Source organism: Rousettus aegyptiacus, unplaced genomic scaffold (assembly GCF_014176215.1).
Source record: "Rousettus aegyptiacus isolate mRouAeg1 unplaced genomic scaffold, mRouAeg1.p scaffold_m13_p_3, whole genome shotgun sequence".
In the NCBI taxonomy this organism is placed as follows: Eukaryota; Metazoa; Chordata; class Mammalia; order Chiroptera; family Pteropodidae; genus Rousettus; species Rousettus aegyptiacus.
Window position 1 is genome coordinate 155,258,836 of NW_023416306.1, and position 19,389 is coordinate 155,278,224.

Here is a 19,389-nt window from a genome sequence, read left to right on the forward strand (position 1 = left end):
GAAATTGTGTAAGATAATAAATATTGTTTTATGCTGCTAGTTTGCTAATTTGTTGTGTAGCAATTGAGAACTAATACAGTATTATTTTTTAAAAGTAATGGTTTCTATTTTACTTTGATTTCCAATTCTTTGCTTCTAGCATATAGAAATTCTATTTTTTATGTAGACCTTGTATCCTATGTCCTTGCTAAAATCAGCTGTTTTCAGATATCTTAGGATTTTCTATATAAGCAATCATGTCATCTGTGACAGTTTTACTTCTTTTCAAATCTAGATGCCTTTTTAAAATTCTACTTCTTTATTAAACTGGCTAACACTTTCAGTATAATGCTGAATAACATGGTGAGAACAGATATTCTTGCCTTACGGGTAAAGCATTCAGTTTTTCCCAATTCCTGTCATGTATACTAGATTTATAGTTTTATTACAGTAACAAATAGTTGTTACAGTGAGACCTACACATACCCCAGAATTACTATATTTACATTAATATAGAAGAATATTTACATGTTTAAGTTACACTTTTGAAATCAGAGGATGAAGTAGAGGTTAAATTTTACAACAAAGAAAAAAATACACAGGACGAAAATAGGGTTAACGGTAAAAATATTACTATCTGTTCTTGATACAACATGTGTAAACTTTTTGTCAGAAAGCTACATCTTCTTAATCTGATTATCCGGATAATTAAAGTATGGATGGCTTAGTGCCATTTTGCAAGAAATTTGTTTGGTGGGATCATGAAGTAACATTTTTGGATGCAAATCTAAACCATTTTCCACCAAGTTTTTTGACACGGGGTGCTAGGCTTCTTGGATCCCATTTGGGAAATATATTCTTATAGGTCTGTAAAACTTCACTTCTGGGCACACTTCATTGTTAGGGGTGCCACAGGCTTGAAAATCCTGAAGAGGTAATCAGTTTTTGAATTCTCATGGAAAAGTGGCTTATTAGTTGCTAATTCTGCAGATACGGTGCCTATACTCCAGATATCAACTGGAGTTGAGTAATGAGCCGACCCCAGCAGTACTTGTGGAGCTCTGAACCAGAATGCTACTGCCTCTTGTGTGCAAATACTCTAATAGGAGGTCCAAAAACAAGGCCCAAATGAGGCAGTTTAATTGTTTCTTTGTTATCACTAGATTTTGAAATTTTAAGTCTCGGAGAAAAGTTCTTCTAGAGTGACAGAACACAATCCCTTGTACAATTTGGTACAAATAACTCTTAACAAGCAAAGAATCCATGAACTGACCAGGAGGGATAGAATTTAAGTATTTCTTGAGATGCCAGAAATCCAAAAATGAGATATAACCTGGAATCCTACATAAACACATCTCGAAGACTGACTATATTTAGATGACAAAATTCTTTTAATAGAGAAATTTCCAGAATTGCAGTAGAGGAACCCCATTCTCTTTACTTTCTAGTCTGATTTTCTTCATGGCTACCACTTGTCCTGTAGTTTTGTGTCTGCCTTCACACATAACTCCATAGGTACCTTCTCCATGTTTCTCTACATTGGTATAATATTTAATGGTTATTCAATAGGTATGGTAGATCCCGGCTTATTATTCTGTGTCAGTAGGGGTGGTTGGGGGAGTGAGGAAGACAGCCATGGCTGCTCCACATTTGGGTTGCTGTTTCCTAAATTTACAAGAGCACTGATTGTGTTTGTTATGAGTCATTTTCTAATCATTTTTCTGAGTCTGCTGAGGTAATTGTATTTTTTTCTTTTTTTCTTTTTTTGTTAATATGATGAATTACATTGACTGGTATTTGAATGTTAAGCCAGCTTTGCATTCCTGAGATAAACGCCACTTGGTCACCACATATAAATTGTTTTTGAAAATATCTGATGGCTACTTCTCTTTTTTCTATTACTTCAGGCGCATCTGCATTTTGTGCATCTAGGCGAGGCTCGGAGACTCTGCTCCCCCTTGGCTGATGCATGCGATCACAGTGGCCTGTTGACACCTGAAACTTGCACAGGTAGGATTTGTAACCCTCTGAGATCCTTTGGAGAAGGGCCCAGACTGAGACGTGGGAATCTTAATAAACTGTTGATAATTTCCTGCTCCCTTGAATCAATATATTTGTTCAAATCAAATATATGATCAACTTTAATTTGGAGGAGGAGCCAAAAACTGGAATAGTGGAAGAATGAAGAAGGAGATCTATGGTAGAAATCTCAAAATAGATATTTAGATACTGGCTACCCTAAAGTGACAACTATTCATCATTGAAAGCATGGCCCTTTTGGGTCTTAGCCAAATCTCCAGGATTATTTTACATTATTTTTTCAACTACACACACCACTTTTGCTGAAAAGAATTTTAAATATACATTTCCCCCCATCTCTTTAAGTTTCTGGTGATATGCTAGCTCCCCAGTAAAGTCTGATAACACCTGTCTGCATAGGTGCACCATGTGACTGGCAGACCCACTCCTTCACCTGACCCTGGCCTGACTATTTCTTCTTTGTGCTTTGAGCTTGGTAGGAGTTGGATCAGTGTTTGTTGAAAGCTCAGTGTCACCTTCTTTGGGACCCCAAGGTGATTGATATGAGATATTATGAAAATTTATTTTTACGCAAGAGCATTAACCCAGAAGAAGCCTCTCAGCCTGCCTTGGAGGCTGGAGCAGTGTCCATATGTTATGAGTAGGGAGACTGAGACATGGGATTCTGGAAAGGAAACTTCAGTGGATGAGATAATAGGAAAGAGTCTGAGTGGCTCCACCAAGTCTCAAACAGCTGCCAGCTTCTCAAGGTTAATACACAGAGAAGGGCTAACACCTCTTGGCTTTCTCTTGCCACCAGTCAGCTATGGATCTTGGAGTCTTTGAAAATAGCTGATGAGCAGAGTAGAGCAATGCAGTCTCTCTTTCTCTCTCCTCTATCCCATTGTTCATTCTCTCTTCACTATCCCACTCTAATCTAGACTGGGACAGTCAGATGACAAAAGAGTTCTACTTTAAAATGAGTGCACCCAATGCTCTGGTTTTTCTTTAGCTCATATAAATCTTCTGCCTTTTACTAAAACAAGTGCACCCAGGTATTTATAGTAAGTGGACTGGATGAGCCAGCTGTTAAAAATAGTAGATCTGACTTAATCCATTCAGGAAGATTGTGGCCCAATGCAGTTAGGGATAAAATAAATCAATTCAGATCTAATATTTAGAAAACATATTCCAGATTTGGATGGTGGACCTCTTTTGAGAAATGGTATAGATTTTTCCAAAGTGGCAGCAATGATAGGGATGGGCTTTGCAGGCAAAAGCCTTGGCTCTTAGCCTGGACATCGGAAGATCTTCTAAGGTCTGCTCTAATTTTCCTCTAGAAAAATTAGTCTAAGTCCTCTAAGCTTTCCGTTACACAAATTTTAGTAAAGCTTACTGAGCCTGTAAGGGAAGTTTAGGGCTCTGATTTATGTTTGAGGAATATTGACACTGTCAATCTTATAGTTGATGCTCATTCAATTTTTGCACATGCTCAAGTTCTTTGAATAAATAAACAAATGCACAACATTTATTGAGCATTTCCTGAGTGCCAAGCACCATGCTAGGCCCTTCTCATGCTGTTTTATTTAGGGGTCACCTTACCCTTGGCATATACTCTCCATTTTGCTGGTTTACAAACTGAGGCTCAGCTAGGACTTTCCAAAGCTATGTTGTTTGTGAATAGAAGGTTGAAATTTGAGCTCATATCTAGCACTGGGGTGGACACCAGTTATTTCTGCACCTCTCTTAGCATTTTATTCTGGGCTGTGCACTTTTAGGCCCTGAATCAGTGTTCGTTGATGATGAAGTCTTTCTTGACTACTGCTCTCTTATTGTCTTTTTTGCCTTTGAGTTCAACAGCATAACAGTACCGTTCCATTTCACCTCTACTTTATGTTGTCTTATTATCATTTATTGCATCAGTAAGGAATGTGTTAAGTTGCAAGGAATAAAACACCAACCACTGTGACGGTTTTAAAAAACGGCTACAAGTTCTTTGATAGTCTTTCCATTGGGAGTTGGGGTCTGGGTCACCTCTTCTTGAATCTGGTGACTACTTCAATGAACTGAGTACTGCAGAAATGACGCTGCATGACTCCTGCATGAGTTTAGGTTATAAAAAGCCATGCAACTTTCACTTAGGTCTTTCAGAATGCTTGCCCTTTCACATCATGCTGTGAATAGCCTAAGCCATGTGAAGGGGCCACCTGTGTAGGCACTCTGGTCAGCAGGCCCATGAGTCCAGTCTTTGGTCATCCCAGCTCACATGAGTGAGGACGCCATCTTGGAACTGGATTCTTCAGGTCCAGCTCTTCTAGTTCCTAGGTGTTTGCGTTACTTCCATCTTTCTGAGTCTCCTCAGCAAAGGCCCCAGACATTGGGAAATAGAGACACGCCATTCCAAAGAACGTAATTTTTGACATATTGTAAATACTGACATCAAAAAATAAATCTTTTCATTGCACTTTTAAAAGTTCCCCATGAAATCTAAATATGATAGTGATTTGATATGACTACTTTCTATTTAAAAATACACAAACAAGCTTTTCTTGAACTTATATTTTTATTCTATAGTCCCCACAGAATTTTATACTAATGTAATATTCCTATGCTTGAAAGTTTTTTATTGATTTCTGTATCATACATTTCTGCAACAAAAGCATACATAGAAACTGAAATAGCATTTAAAAACATTTTCACATGACTAAAAGGCTTTAAGGACTGAAACATTTCTTCTGGATTGAATCATAATTAAAATTATTATTACTATATAATTGAGAAAACCAACATAAATATATTATACATTTTGATATATAATTATAAAATGCAGACATTAAATTCATTGGGAATATATCTGCTATAAAATGGATAGGATTTAAAAAATTATTACATGTATCTGTGGGTTAATATTATTGCTAGAATGAGACTAAGTTTGGCATCAATTGCAAACCTATTTTTTGTTTGTTAAGGCATAAGTGATGAAGGATGTTAACTAGACTTATTGTGGTGATCATATTGCAATATACAGAAATACCAAGTAATTACACTAAAAAAAAATGAAAATAATGTTATATCTCAATTATACCTCAATTTAAAAAAAGCACAAGTGCGGAAAACCTTGTTCGCATAAATAAATGGAAATGTAAGGGAGATTGTTACATTTGTATTATTTGAGCTACGTCTAAGTCATATATTAAAAATCACATAGTGATCTATCACCGAAAATGATTTTTAATGCTCTATCAGCTGACAGCTCAATTAGGTCCTCCTTCGATTATTGGAAACCACCTGGCTTGGAAAAGCAATTGTAACCAGTCATTTGAGTTGTTCTCTCACAAATGGATTTCTTACCCGCTCATTAGGGACATGCACAACCTCAATATTTCTACTTACTCCCCTGCTTGGAGCCCTGCAAGTTTGTACTTCAGGGCACATCATGTTAAGATTTGGGATGAGCGAGAACTGTGCCTTGCCTTTGGTAAGTAGGAGGAAGGAAAAGAAAAGATGGGGAAAGAGAACTTGCCTGATGCCCCATATGCAGGCAGATAAATTTTAAGAGTTTGTAGGAAGATGGAGAATTTGGAAATTGATCCTCATAGATCTCTCCATTCCCCCAATGCAAGTTCACCTTTACACCCAAGGCCATGTGTAGCCCCATTTGAAGGCTGCTTCTCCAAAGGCTGTTAGAACTCATAGAGATGTCAACACTCTTGGCGAGCATAGATTTGCTTGAGTTTTCTTCTGGCTTATTGGCTCTCAGTGAGCTCTTTTGTGCTTCGTGTCTTATAGGTACCATCTTACTGAGTGCTGAGAACAACCTTAAGAGTGAGGAAACAGTATCTTTATTTTGCAGATCAGGAAGCGAGTGTTAAGGGAAGTGGTAGCCACCAGGCACCAAAGCTGGGGTCCAAACCCAGAGCTATGGGTTGACAGAGCCCAAGCTCTTCAGCTGCTGGGTTGGATTGTGCCTGGCTTGGGGCACAGTGAGTGTAGCTCTTCACCTGAGCTGGTGCTTTTATCTTTGTTTCCTTCTTGGGAAGTTTTTCTAAACCCGTGGTTCTCAAACACTGGTGGCTGTGCTCCACCTCCAGAGAGTCTGCATTCCTGCATTTCTAGCAGGCCTGAGAACCACACTTTGAGAACCACTTACCTGAAGCATGTCCAGCCTCATGGGAGAGATTCACATTTCTTACGGATGTAGGGACTGCTGTTTTTTTCCTTTACGTTTCTTTTCGGGCCGAGGTTTGTACCTGCCTAGAAGTAAGTCTGTATAAAATACACATTGTGTGTATATTTTAACACTTGAAACAACTTTGTAGAAACTCGTGGCTGCAGGAATTTTTACTGGAGATTTTTCGAGTGACATTGCCTCTAGGTGTGTGTGCAGAGGGGAGATTGTGTTTACATATTTTTATCTTTTTGTGTACACTTTGCATACAAAGGCCCTCTGTGTCTTTGCCAAGTTGTTCTCTTTGTCTGGATAGAATGTCCTTTCAGCCACTGGTTCAGTCTCCAAGACTTATCTCAATGTTTCCTGGCTGAGTTTAAGTTCCTCTTTCCTGAAGTCCTCTATCCCTGCATAGAATTCTACAGGCATGACCTTGCTTACATGGTTTCTCTCCCAGTGGGTGTTAAATTCTATACTACGAAGTGCTCGATAAATAATAATTAGCTAATATTTAATGAGCACTTACTATCTCCTAGACATTTGCTAAATAGCTTACATATACTGTTTCATTAAATCCTTGCAACAATCTTAATGAGGTAGATACTGTTATCATCTCTATTTCATAGTCAAGGAAACTGAGGCACAGAAGGAACCTAGCCAAGGACACATAGCAGCTATTTCCTTGTTGATGTCCCTATGGCCCAGGACTGACCCTCAGGCTTGTAGCTCCCAAATACTGATAATTCAGTTCGTAAAGCTCATTGCCATTGAGGTACATAACTCATGGGGAGAGAACGCAGGTTCATTGATTTGTGTGGCGAGAAGCGCTAAGGGGCATGGACACTCCAGGCAGCACATTCTCTCATGGCAGGTTTCTCAGGAAGCCAAAGTATAAGCTTCCGTTTGATAAGTCTGCACAATAAATTTAGACCAAGGGAATTTGTAACCCGGGTCCAATCTGTAGCGGCCTTTGGTTAAGACAATCCATTGCTGTCACAAGGATGTCTCGGAGCAGTGGGGCAAGTCCTTGGGTAAGAGAAGGGGCTTTGTAGCTAGACTGGATGGTTCGAATTCTAGCTCTGCCATTTCCTAGCTGTTTAACCTTGGGCAAGTTACTCATCTGAACAAGGTGTTGTATTAATGGAACCTAGCTCATAGGCTTATTGTGATGGCTAAGTTCATTAGTGTATGTGAGGAACTTAGAAATGTGCCAAGTATGTAACAAGGACTGTGGAAATGGTTGCTACTGTGACTACTAGCATTGTATTCTCAATGCCCATAGTAAGTGCTTAACACATACTTTTGAATGAATGAATAATGAATGAATGATAAGTTTGACTAGGACTCTGTTAATCTGTACTTGAAAGCAGTGACTTTCAAAAAATTTTTTTGACAGTGAACAATAATAAAGAAATACATTTTAAATTGACTAATACACATTTACACAAAAAGTGCACACACATACATACACATGCACACACACACACACACTTCATGAAAACAATACCATTACATGTGATGCATTCTTCTATTTTCTAGTCTATGCTATTTTACTTTTTAAAAAATGCTGGTAATTCACTAGCTGATTTTACCACCTACTAAGGAGTCAGCATTGACAATTTGATAAACAACTACCTTACAGGATTTCTCCTTTAATGAACACATATATTAAGACAGCCAGGCAGGCTTTGCATATATTTGCTAAGACTTTAAAAGATTCTTTCATTTCTCCTGCTCTGTGGCCAGACACATTCCATGACCCTGCTGTCTTCGATGTTTTTCCCGGGCCGTGGATGAGACTCTTTCATGAAACTCTGATTTTTTTCAGGGCTTGATGGACAGAACTGTGACCTAGAAGTAACTGTGTCAAGGGCCTTGTGCCTCTTTGGCAAAGTTTGGACTTAGGTGAGAAAATGCTGTCTTTTTAAGGTCTCTCGTTCTTTGTTTTAGCACTTTGCCTGAGGTAGACTGAGTCCTGTTGTGGGGTTGGGCTTGGTCTTTCAATCCACCCAAATGTAAGTAGTTGCCGTTCCTTTTCTCGGTATGGGCTGTCAGCTCTTGGGCCTAATTCTACACTGGGGAAGGCTTTGGCTGGCATTTAATGTGGACTCCTGAGCTTTGGTGGCTGGCAAAGGTGAATATGAAAATGTGTTTTGCTGTTGGAGCAGCGTTGGGGAGGGGTGGGCTGCAGTGCCGTGGAAGGAGAGGGTGGCGGGAGGGTGTCCTGACGTGGGATTAGAAGTGCGTAGACTCTAGGCAGAGGCGCCCTTTTCCAACAGACCAGCCCGAGCTTCACTTGCTGCCCCTTCTCTGGTCCCTCTCAGTTTTCTTGGGTGAATGGCGAGGACAGAATCCTTGGGGAGATTCCTTAGCCACCAGCTTGCTTCTTGTCAAGGTTTGCATATAAATGCCCCATGTGGTGCTGCTGCAGGTCAAAGGAGAGAGAGGAAGAAGGCCAGAGGAACTCTTAACGTGACCATAGAAACATTAAGAACCCCTGCTACTATTTATCAGGCATCTCCGAGCTTTGATACTCGTGGATTCTGCCTCTTGACTCAAACTGGCGGCTCTGTCTCTGCCCTGTAACTTGTGATCCGCATGACTTCTACTCATCTTTGCTGTTTAAAGATTTTAAAGTCTGTTCCACTGTTTCTTCCAAATGCTAATGCTAGCCTTCTCAAACCACGGCCATTTAGGGCTCTTGTTTTTTCTGATTTAGGAAGGTGAATATTTCCACTTGTCTTCCACGGTCCTTTGGTCCCTTCCTTCTCCAACACTTTTCAAAAATGTTACAGTGTTAATATATTACCCCCAAAGACTCAGTGGTGCAGACTCTTACAATTTGCTGATCTTGTATGTATTCACATTTCCCAAGTGTTCCCTAGTCTATTTGTTGTAGATAGATATTTTTGTAAAGTTTTCATTTCTTCCTAATTGTTGAAATGTATTTCGTGACCCCTTCCCTATTTCCTTTCCTGTACTTCCTCTATTGAAGCATTGGGTCATGGGTTTTTGGATTTCACAGATTGAAAGTTGAAAAATAGAAAGGCAGGGCAACTTGCATAAGGTTACATTGCTATCTTTTTATTTTTCCATATAATGACAACGTCTATTTACTTTTACTATCACTTCATAAAAGAAGTTGCCCAGTGGAGATGTGTTCTCACAGAAGCTCTGCTTTCTCTCTAATTCCAGTTCAACACAATTGGTTGGGCACTTATGGTGAACACAAAAGAAGGGTTGGACTTTTGCCTTTATCCTTGGGGGTCCCACAGAGAAGAAGAGATAAGCAGCTGTGTAGGATCGTGACATTTAGGTCTGTCTTCCATACAAGACTGAACTTTTCAAGTTCATATGAATGTAAAGATCACATCCTTATGTCTCTATGTCATCATAGAGACATAGGGGGCATCAGAATGTCTCTGCATCCCCTTGCACCTTACGTTTCTATGTCCCACTACACCAAAATGTCATACATGCTCTATCAGTGCTTGCTTACTCAAAAGGAATTACAGGACAGGACAAGATCAACTCTACATAGATGTTCAATTGAAGTCCATCATGCACCACTACTGTACAGTATTGTCCTGTGAGTTAGAGCATAAGGAGATAGGTCTCTGGTGACTCAAGGTGGCTGGATGACTTCATGGAAGGAGGTGGGAGATTTGAAATGGGCCCTCAGGAATGAGTAGAAGTCACATGACCTGGCAGTAAGTAGCGGGGTCCTATTGGAAAGCAGCTTGAGGCACAGAGGATAACATTCAGGAGAGATTATGTCTCTTTTGCAGACTAATCATGTATTTGGAATTTACAGTAGCATAGGGTGCTGATGGACACCAAAGAACATTTAGGGTGGTGGTTCAAAACTGGGGGCAGGTTTGTCCCCTAGGGGACATTTGGCAATGCCTTGAGAAAGTTTTGGTTCTTAACGCCTGAGAGAGAGATGCTCCTGGCATACAGTTCTGGCATATGGTAGAGGCCAGAAATGCTGCTAAACATCTTATAATGCACGGGACAGTCCTATTCCCCCACTAAACAAATGTCAACAGTGCTATAGTGTAGAAATAAACATAGGGGATTGATAAAAAAAATGAGATAGATATGGTGCTATCGGTAAGTAGTATTCCACGATTGTGAGCAGTGTCTGAAAGCCAAAGTATCATTTACTTCTCTCCTCTCCAAGAAACTCCCTTTTTCCAGCCACGTTCCTATCACACTTTGCTTTCCTGACTCGTGTTGCCAGCTGTCTTGTCAATGGTCTTACTGGCTCCTCTTTGGCTTAATAACTCCAGAACTTCTATTGGCCTCCTACAAGTCAAGACCCACCTGGGAGCTACTTGGGGAGCTCTGGCTGAGCAAAGAATAGAATTCAGAGATGAATGCAGTGGTCTTGGCCTAAAGGTATATGTTTACCTTCATGTCATCTAGGCTAAAAGCCCTTCTGTTAAAAAGTCTCATGGGATACACATTTATCCAGAGGGACATTTTCAGCTTTGTCAAATATTTCTAACTTTTCAAGTCCAAGTTAGGCCTTTTTTGGGGGAGGGGGACAAGAATGTAAAAGCTGCATTTGTTTACTTAAGGGTGACAGCAGAATACAGAGATTAAATTTCCAAAGTATAGTTACTGTAATGTTAATTCTCCACATGTTAATGAGTATTCTCTGGAAAAAAGAGTTCAGAAAAGGATATGTCTTTGGTCACTTATGTCTAAGACACTACTCGGTTAAATAGATATTTTACCGCAAGACTTCTTAGAACCATTATTAGTCATATAGGCATTTTGAGTTTTTAAGAGGAAGAAGTGATATTCTATATTCTTTTTTTTTTTTAGGCTCAGAAATGTCAATTGATATTCTATATTCTTAAGCTTAATTGACCATGGGACAAAGTTTGTAGAATGCCTATCAACAACTTATTTTTGGAAACATTATGGTGGAAAAGTATAAACTTTGGAGCGATGTCTTCCTGAATTCACATCTCTTCCTCTGTCACTGAATAACTTATTTCTTTGGATAATGTGCTTAACTTTTTGAAGCCCAGTGTTCCTCATCTGGAAAATATAGTTATAGGCAAATAATATTTCTTTCACAAAGTTTTGGGTGTTACCTCCTAACATCACACTTTCATCTTTATTACATGGTTCTTATAATTTGTTGTTGACATGACTGTCTTTCGTACTGGACTAAAAGCATTGAGGGCCTGGATGGTATCTTAGGATCTTTGTATTTTTAGTTCTTCCCTCAATTCCTGGCACATCATGGCTCTCAATAAATACTAATTGAATGAATCAATGGGTAATGTATATAATGCACTTGTACAGTCTTAGTGAATGTTAGTTTTCACCTGGCTCCTTCCATAATTCCTCCTCAGTGAGTAAAAGCTTTTTGGAAGAGATAGGGAGGATGTGGAATGAAGCTATAGAAAAATAGTAACTTTGACCTTGACATTTTGCTTGGCTAAAGGCTGTATGAGGATCCATGCTTCGTACCTATGACAATTAGCCAGTGTATATCTGAGGCTTGCTTGAGGAATGTGTGCTTATCTATTTGGCACTCTGTGCCACAGAATAACATTGGTTAGTTCTCATCTGGAACATTCTATTCAATTTGGGACATCAAATGATAAGAGAAAAGAGAAATTGGTTTCTTTAACACTTCTAACCCTGACTGCTTCTGGATAAGACTGTGGAGAGGGTAAAAGAGACATTCACAAGCTAATGAGGGTCTTTCTGGGAGGGTACTAGACTATCTAGATGTCCCAAATTAGAGAGCATACCAGGGACACATGTTAACTTTCTTCTTTTATTTATTTATTTTTTTTTTAGGTGAGGCAACCCTTGGTTGACTTCACAGATTGCAAGGACCTTGTCAGCTTACAATTTCTTATTTTTTACACCTACAGCACCTGGTCTTCTTAGGTAGTCTCTCATCCAAGTACTAACCAGGCCCGACCCCGCTTAGCTTCCGAGATCAGACGGGATCGGGCTTGTTCAGGGTGGCATGGCCATAGACCACCTACTTCTTAAGAGCAATGTGTTATGAAGAAAAGGGCTTTGGGCTGGTGTGAACAAACTTGTGTTTCAGTGCCTATGTGATTGGGTGAATTTCCTGCCCCCTGGCTCTGAGTTTCCTTGTCTTGAAAATGAAGGTTTGGGACTGGAAGATGTTTGCTGGTCTCTTTTGATTTACTAAAGCATAACTCTGAAACATTTGAGGGATATGTTGGAGAAGAGAGTCTAGACTCCAGAATATTTTCGTGGGTTTCAGAGAGCAGGACTCAAATCAATAGGGTGGGAAGAGAAGAGGCTAGTTGGCTTCTCAGTGAGAAAAAGTCATTTCAGGGGGAGGGAGAATGTGAGCAAGTCCTGTCCCCAGAGTTACCTGCCTGAGCTGTTCCAGAGATGATTCTTAAGACCTTTGCCTTAATTTTTTTTTAAAAATAAACATTTTAGAAGAGTTTTAGATTGATAGAAAAATTGTGAATGCAGAGAATTCCCATATACCTATGTATAGTTTTCCCAAGTATTAACATTTACATTAGTATGGTACATTTATTACAATTGATAAACCAACATTGACACCTCATTATTAACAAAAGTTCATACTTTATTCAGATTTTCTTAGTTTTTACCTGATACTCTTTTTCAGTTCCAAGATCCCATCTAAGATAGCACATAACACTTAAGTTCCTCTTGGCCGTGACAATTTCTCAAACTTTTCTTGTTTTTGATGACTCCGACAGTTCTGAGGAATTCTGGTCAGGCATTTTGTAGACCGTCCTTCAGCTGGGGTTTGTTTGATGTTTCTCATCATTAGACTAGGGTTGTGGGTTTTAGGGAGAAAGGTCACAAAGGTGAAGTGCCCTTCTCATTACATTGTATCAGTGTGATTTATCACTGATGACGCTGACTTTGAACACCTGGCTAAGGTAGCATTTGTCAGGTTTCTCCAATGTAAAATTATTATTTTTTTTTGCCCCTTTTTATACTGTACTGTGTAGAAGGATGCCACTATGTACAACCCACACGTATGGAGTGGGAAGGTATGCTCCATTTCCTTGGGAGGAGTTTTCAGTTTTAAATTTAAAAATGTATTTATTTTGACTTTTGCTTGCCTTACAAGTCCCTTACAGAGCCCAGGTGCAGTGAGTGAGCCCATTTTCTCTCTCTTAAAAATTTTCTGTCTTTTAAAAATTATGTGTGAAAGGACCAGGTATTCATTCAGTAATATGCTGTTTTTCCAACTTAAAACTAAAGATGTAATAAAAGTTTTTGTTTTGATACTCCAGTAAAAAAAAAAAAAAAAAAGTAAGACAGCTAATGAAGGCATGGGATTTACTTAAGCTAACAAATGATTATCTTTCCCTATAGAACGGTTACCAGAATGCTGAATTTGCTAATTACTCTTCTGTGCTTCTCCCAAGCAGTGATCTTGAGAGATGAGACAAATTTATCTTAAATGAGGGCTGTGACTGAGGAAACTGGCGGGCTGAGGAAGAGGCGGCCACTTACCAAAAATGAAGTGGCCCTGAAAGGAAACGACATGGTTAGAAGGGAATTAACGGGGAGTTTGTTCTCTGGGACTAATGGAAATTTCTCAGTCTGTGCTCTCCATCAGCGCTTCTTCTGGATTACTGCTTGTACCTCTCTGCTCCTGGGGGTCGAGAAGAAATGTTTATCCTGGGACAGTGGCTGGAAGGAAAGGCTGTTTGGTGTCTCTCTGGCCCTTTGTTCTCAACTTGCTGCCATTATCTGGTAAATCAGGCCTTTGCTGGTCTTGATTTTTCTGCTGCTCAAACCCAGAGTTAAATATTTGTAGCTGTCTGCCATTAACTGACCGTGTGATCTTTTACCTCCCATTTTCTCCTTTGTACAATGATGTCTCAGTTTGAACCAAAAAGGTTAAATACAGGCACTAGTGATGTTTGATCCCTTTCCATACTTTTGGAATATATTGCCAATTGATACGTGGCCTCAGAATCCTTCTTCACACAGTGCTCTAGATATTAACTACATATCTGTTAGGGTGGGCAAGCAAGTAAATGATTTGCTATCCCTGGACTAGATGTTTTTTTAAGGGCTCTTCAGTGCTACAGTTCTAAGATTTTAAGATTCAGGTTTACAAAGTTTATTTATTATTCAATCAAATATTTCTGTGTATCTGTACGTGTCAGGCACTGTGCTAGACACTGGGTATACGCTGGCAAATAAAATAGACATGGTCCCTACGTTTGTGGAGCTTAAAGATTGTAAGGTCTTTGATCAACATCATGTATTGTATCCCGGTAGCTCTTAGTATAGTTTATGGCAACCAAAGTCATCCGTCAGTGGGAAGGTTAGGAAGTAGATTTTATTAAGCACCTCGGGCAAGGTTCAAATATATTGTCTCATTTAATCCTCACAGCCACCCTGTACATTAGGAAGTAGTAGTCACAATTTACAAATGAGAAAAGCAAGGTACACAGAAGAAGTTGCCCAAGGGCTCAGATGGTGAGTGGTAGAGTGGAGATTAGACCTTTGGTGAGTCCGATGCCAAAGGCAGTGGTTTTTATACCATGCTTCACTCAAGGTTCTCACTGTCCTGTTCTTTAATAAAGAGGGAGTGTCTTCAGTAAAGGAGGAAGGCAGATTAGAATCCATGCTAAGGAGCAGGGGAGAGGCTAGGCCCATGTGGATGCTGACCTGTAGCTGCTGGAGGTTTTGGCTAAGGTTCCTATGTGGGGCTGATGCAACCAGTCAGCCCAATGGAGCAGGACTCTGGCTGGAACTATGCTATCAATGAGGCCAACACAAAAAATGTGCCTCTTTCTGCCTCCTGGATCATTTATCATATCACGTCATACTGATGCCTACCTTTGGCTTGCAACGTAACCACTCCTCTCTTGGTTTCCCAGCTGCTTAAAGCTCTGAGATTTCTTCCAATGCTCTTGTGTTGCCTCGAGATAGGTTGTATTCTGGAAGGATGTGTTTAGGAAAGAGGAGAAAGGAAGCAAATGTTGGGCATAGCTGGGATGGATTTGTTCTCCTTGATGGGGCTCTGCTCCAAGCCCAGACCTCTGTCGGGGCCCAAACACCCAGCCCAGCCTTGCTCTGTCCTCCCACTTAATACAAAGCTTCCCACGAGAACTTTGCAATTCAGCTGCTGAATCGTTTTGTTTGTGGAGACTGATGCTGCAGTGTTTGGGGGCCAAGAAAGTCCTCCCTGAATAGCAGGTTCAAGCTGGGTGAAAAAAAAAGGACTTTCCTGGAAAAGAAAGAGGAAAAAAAAATTCTACAGCTTCATTCAGATATTTCCAAAGACTAGGAAGGCCCCCTACTCCTTTTTCTCATAGAGATACTCTTTTTGTCTTCTCTCCCTAAATCACGGTTTAGTGGATGATGGGAATCTCTCAACCATTATGAGTAGACTAAACATTCCAAGTGGTTATTCTGGGTTTCCCTGTGAGTAAAGCCGGAAGCAAGGACTTGGGAGCAGGTGGTTCATTTGGGAGGATGGTAACACTGGCTGTACCACTCAGAACTTCCCTCAGGAACAAAGGGGTGGCTCTCCACCTGCTGACCTCAGCTGTCGGTCCTCCTGGGATGGCCTCAGTTGCAAAGAGCTTCCCAGTTCAAGGTCACACCCACTTTTGAGGGGCTCATATCCAGTGACTGAGGGAAGCCAGGGTACAAAGCTCTGGCCCCTCATCTCAGCTCTGGATAATGGGGAAGTATCATCTTAGCTTCCTAACCCCTTGGAGGTCAGCAGTGGCTCATCTGCTGCTTTGATATTGAAGAGATGAGAGTGCTTAAGCACAACTATAAAGCTAAGAAGGAAGGCCAGAGAACTTCCTTGGTAATATGTAAAGCGGTTTTCATATCCAGCAGAAAGAAAGCAGGGAAAGCTGAGGCCCAGGCCCAGGACTCAATCATGGGAATAGATGAGTTCAAAGAAGGTTAAATTCTCTACCTAACTTAGGTAAAATCTAACCAAGGTCAGCGCCCTGGTTAGAAAAGAATGTAACCCTGACACATGGTATGGGGACATCACGTTAATGTTCCTAAATATCTTGAATCCCCAGCCTTCCCTGTACTCCTGCACCTGCAGAAATGACCCCTTCCTCCCTATTAAGGGCTGCCGCTCTCTTTTGCTTAAAGATAACGAGAAGATCTCTGCAAGACAGCTTGTGCCTCCCTCACAATGTGCCTCCTCCCACCGCCCCCACTCCTGGCCACAGGGCCAAAAATTAGGGCATGATCACAACACCTGGCTAGGCACATGCTGGGCCTGATAAGAAAGAAAGGGAACATTTCTCCAAGGAGCTGCCTGACCCAGACAGCATATTCCAGCAGGAGCTGGGTGAGCATGCTTGGGGCAGCATTTTGAGGTGTTTGGTCAAGGTGGGATGAGACATAGAGTTGGGAGCAAGTCCTCAGCCTGGGGACACACTGTTGGGATAGGTCCTTGTAGCTTGGTTAAAGACTTGGTCCACGCTAAGAAGATACAGGATTGCTGTGGGTTTGTGTGGGAGGAGGGGTCAAAAGGCTGAGAAGAATGGGCATGGTAGAGTGGTTATACTCTTATAGCCAGAAAACCCACCATGATGTTCCATGGAAGAGCAGAAGGATTTATGGAAGCGGTGAGGACCCTGTCCGTGAGAGGAGCACTCTCATCAGTGAGATGGCTCTCCTCCAGAGGCCGAGGGCTGATGGCAGGATAAGCCATTACAAAATAAGGCTCGCTGAGAGCAATGCGGAGGGTAGGATCCTGAGGCAATGGAATTCAGGTGATGTTGCTTCTCCTTCAGAAAACAGGTGGACACAATCGTTGCAGAGAGCAGAAAAGGCATCAGGCAGAGGGGTTTTAGCTGTGGAATTGAGGAGATGGTTAATTGAACATGGCATCTCTAGGGGCAGTTAACAGGCTGCTACTCAATCGGTATAATGATCAGAAATTGAGGTTGGATTATCAGGATGCTGCTGACACTCGCCCCAGTAAAAGGCCCCCAGAAACCGTTGAAAAGAGGCCATTTTCGGACCTAGAACTTGACCGAAGGAGAGGCCAGGTTCCCAGGAGCAGAGACCCTGTCCTATCACAGCAAGTATACACGGTGATAATTCTCTCATTTTTCCCACAAAGTAATTCGTGGCTATCTACTCGGGTAACTGTAATGGGGAAAGGAGAATGACTTAAAACACTTGAAAGACTGACACAAGGTCAGAATTGATGTAGATACTTGGAGACCTGAAATGTCATCTTGGATTCTGGATGAAACATGAACTATTTCCAGATTTGAGGGTATTATTTTGCCTACTCCTTTCCAGTAGGTCTTTTCCCAGTCTCAAGTATTCCGTCTCACAGACGTTCAGATGGGTACTCAGCACATCATTTAAGACCTTTCTGCAGTCTCTCCTCTCTGGTACTTCACCCCAGAAATTCTAGCCACCATGGCGTCCTTGAACTTTGATTTCTGTCTCCTCAAATTAGAGAGACTGCCAGGCTCTGTGCACCCTTTCCTTCTGTGGTCAGAAACTACATCTGTGTAGTAACCAGGTGTGATAGGAAGGCTCATCTGACTTGTTCTTTTCCCAGTGATCACAGTCCTGTGTTGCCTGAAAAGTGATGTTCATATGTTTTGTCTGGTTTTCCAAGTTGTTTAAGGTGGGAGAGTAAATCTAGACGTGTTACTCCATCTTGTCCAGGAGTGAAAATCCTCTCTCTCTCTTTTTTAACTTATTACTCTAACACAAAGGATTGTAAAGGGAAATTAAAGTACAATATTTGGTGGTAAGTGATCAGTGATTCCATGTTGAAGAGTCGTTAGCATGTTAAAAGTTCTTAGAAAATCCTGCAATGAAGAAAGCTAATTTCACCTAGTGTTTTCCGTTTGTCCTGCTACAGGAAACAGGAGGTCTTTCTAGGTAACCAGCGGGAGGTGGGAGTGGGAAGCGAGGGGCACACACATGTAGGATTGTAAGAGACCGAGGATCAGTCTTTATGCGCATTCAGTCTTTGTATTTATGAAAACCATCCAGCTGTTCTGGCTACATAGTGCTTTTGCATGGGTGGCTTCGCTTGGCCCTTGTCCTGGAACCCCCTGTCCAGTGTCCCCTTCCCACCTCCCACCTGTTTCTGCAGTGGCTGGCTCCTCCTTGCTTCTCCTCACCTCACCTGCTCACAGAGGCTTTCCTGACCACACTGTCTAGAATTGGCTTCGGTCAATCATTTTATTTTCTCTGTATGGTTCTCCTCTTCTGAAATTATCTTCTTATTTACTTACTTGTCCATCTGCTAGAACGAGATTTCCAGGAGAGCTGGGATCTTCTCCGCCATTGTGTGCCCACAATCCAGACCTGCATCAGGTGCTTTGTACATGATGTTAGCTAACGGCATCAGGGGTGATTGAGCGCTCCTGTGGGACAGGCACTGCTCCTGGAGCTTCCCCTGCGTTATCTCATTTTTAAGATTTGTTGACTAAATTCATGGAGGGAGCCCTCTCCCTCACCCCCCACCCTCCTACAAATCTGGCCCACGTCTAGTCCCACCTCCACTGGGAAAGTATTCTGGTGGCCTCTGGACCTCCATCTCTATCACAGTACTTCCTGCTTGGGACCCACAGTCCATGTGCAGATCACAACTCACCTGTTGTTGATTCCCTTCTTACCAATGGTTAAAATTAATTGTGTGTGTATGTGTGTTTTTAAATCGCAGCTTTACAGTTTGCTTTGTAATGTTTATTATGGTAGCTTGGCTGGAAAAGCAAATTTCTGAACCATCCTTCAATGTTGCTGAAAAGCTCCTAAGCGAGCTGGTAATACTTAGATACTATCTCCTTGGTGGTTAAGAGCTTCCACGCAACTCACTCACTCCACCCAAGCACCATTCACTGAGTGTGTAAAATGTGCCAGGCTCTGGTCAAAGTGTTGAACAAGGCAGGCACCACCCTGAACTCCCCTCCCATGCTTACATCCTAGAACGGTTTTATGGTCTTCTGCACATCTCATGGTGTGAACACATGACTGGGCATCCATTCATTGATTCACCTATTCATTCATTCACCAATATTTAAGTACCAGCTGGATTCCAGGCACTGCACTTGATGTATGGATACAAAAGTGAGTATCAACAGACACATAACTCACAAGACAGTGTATGAGGGAGAGGACAGATAAACAAAAATCATAAGGCAATCAAGCTGGATGAAGGGGTTTGATGTAGTCTGGGGTACCAGGGGGGCATTCTT

General features: G+C 41.3%; 2 pseudogenes; both read right to left on the reverse strand.

Annotated features, from left to right (window-relative positions):
* Positions 1-656: 656 nt before the first annotated feature.
* LOC107516673 lies at positions 657-1,529 on the reverse strand (annotated as a pseudogene).
* Positions 1,530-12,060: 10,531 nt separating this feature from the next.
* LOC118600944 lies at positions 12,061-12,179 on the reverse strand (annotated as a pseudogene).
* Between the last annotated feature and the right edge of the window lie 7,210 nt (positions 12,180-19,389).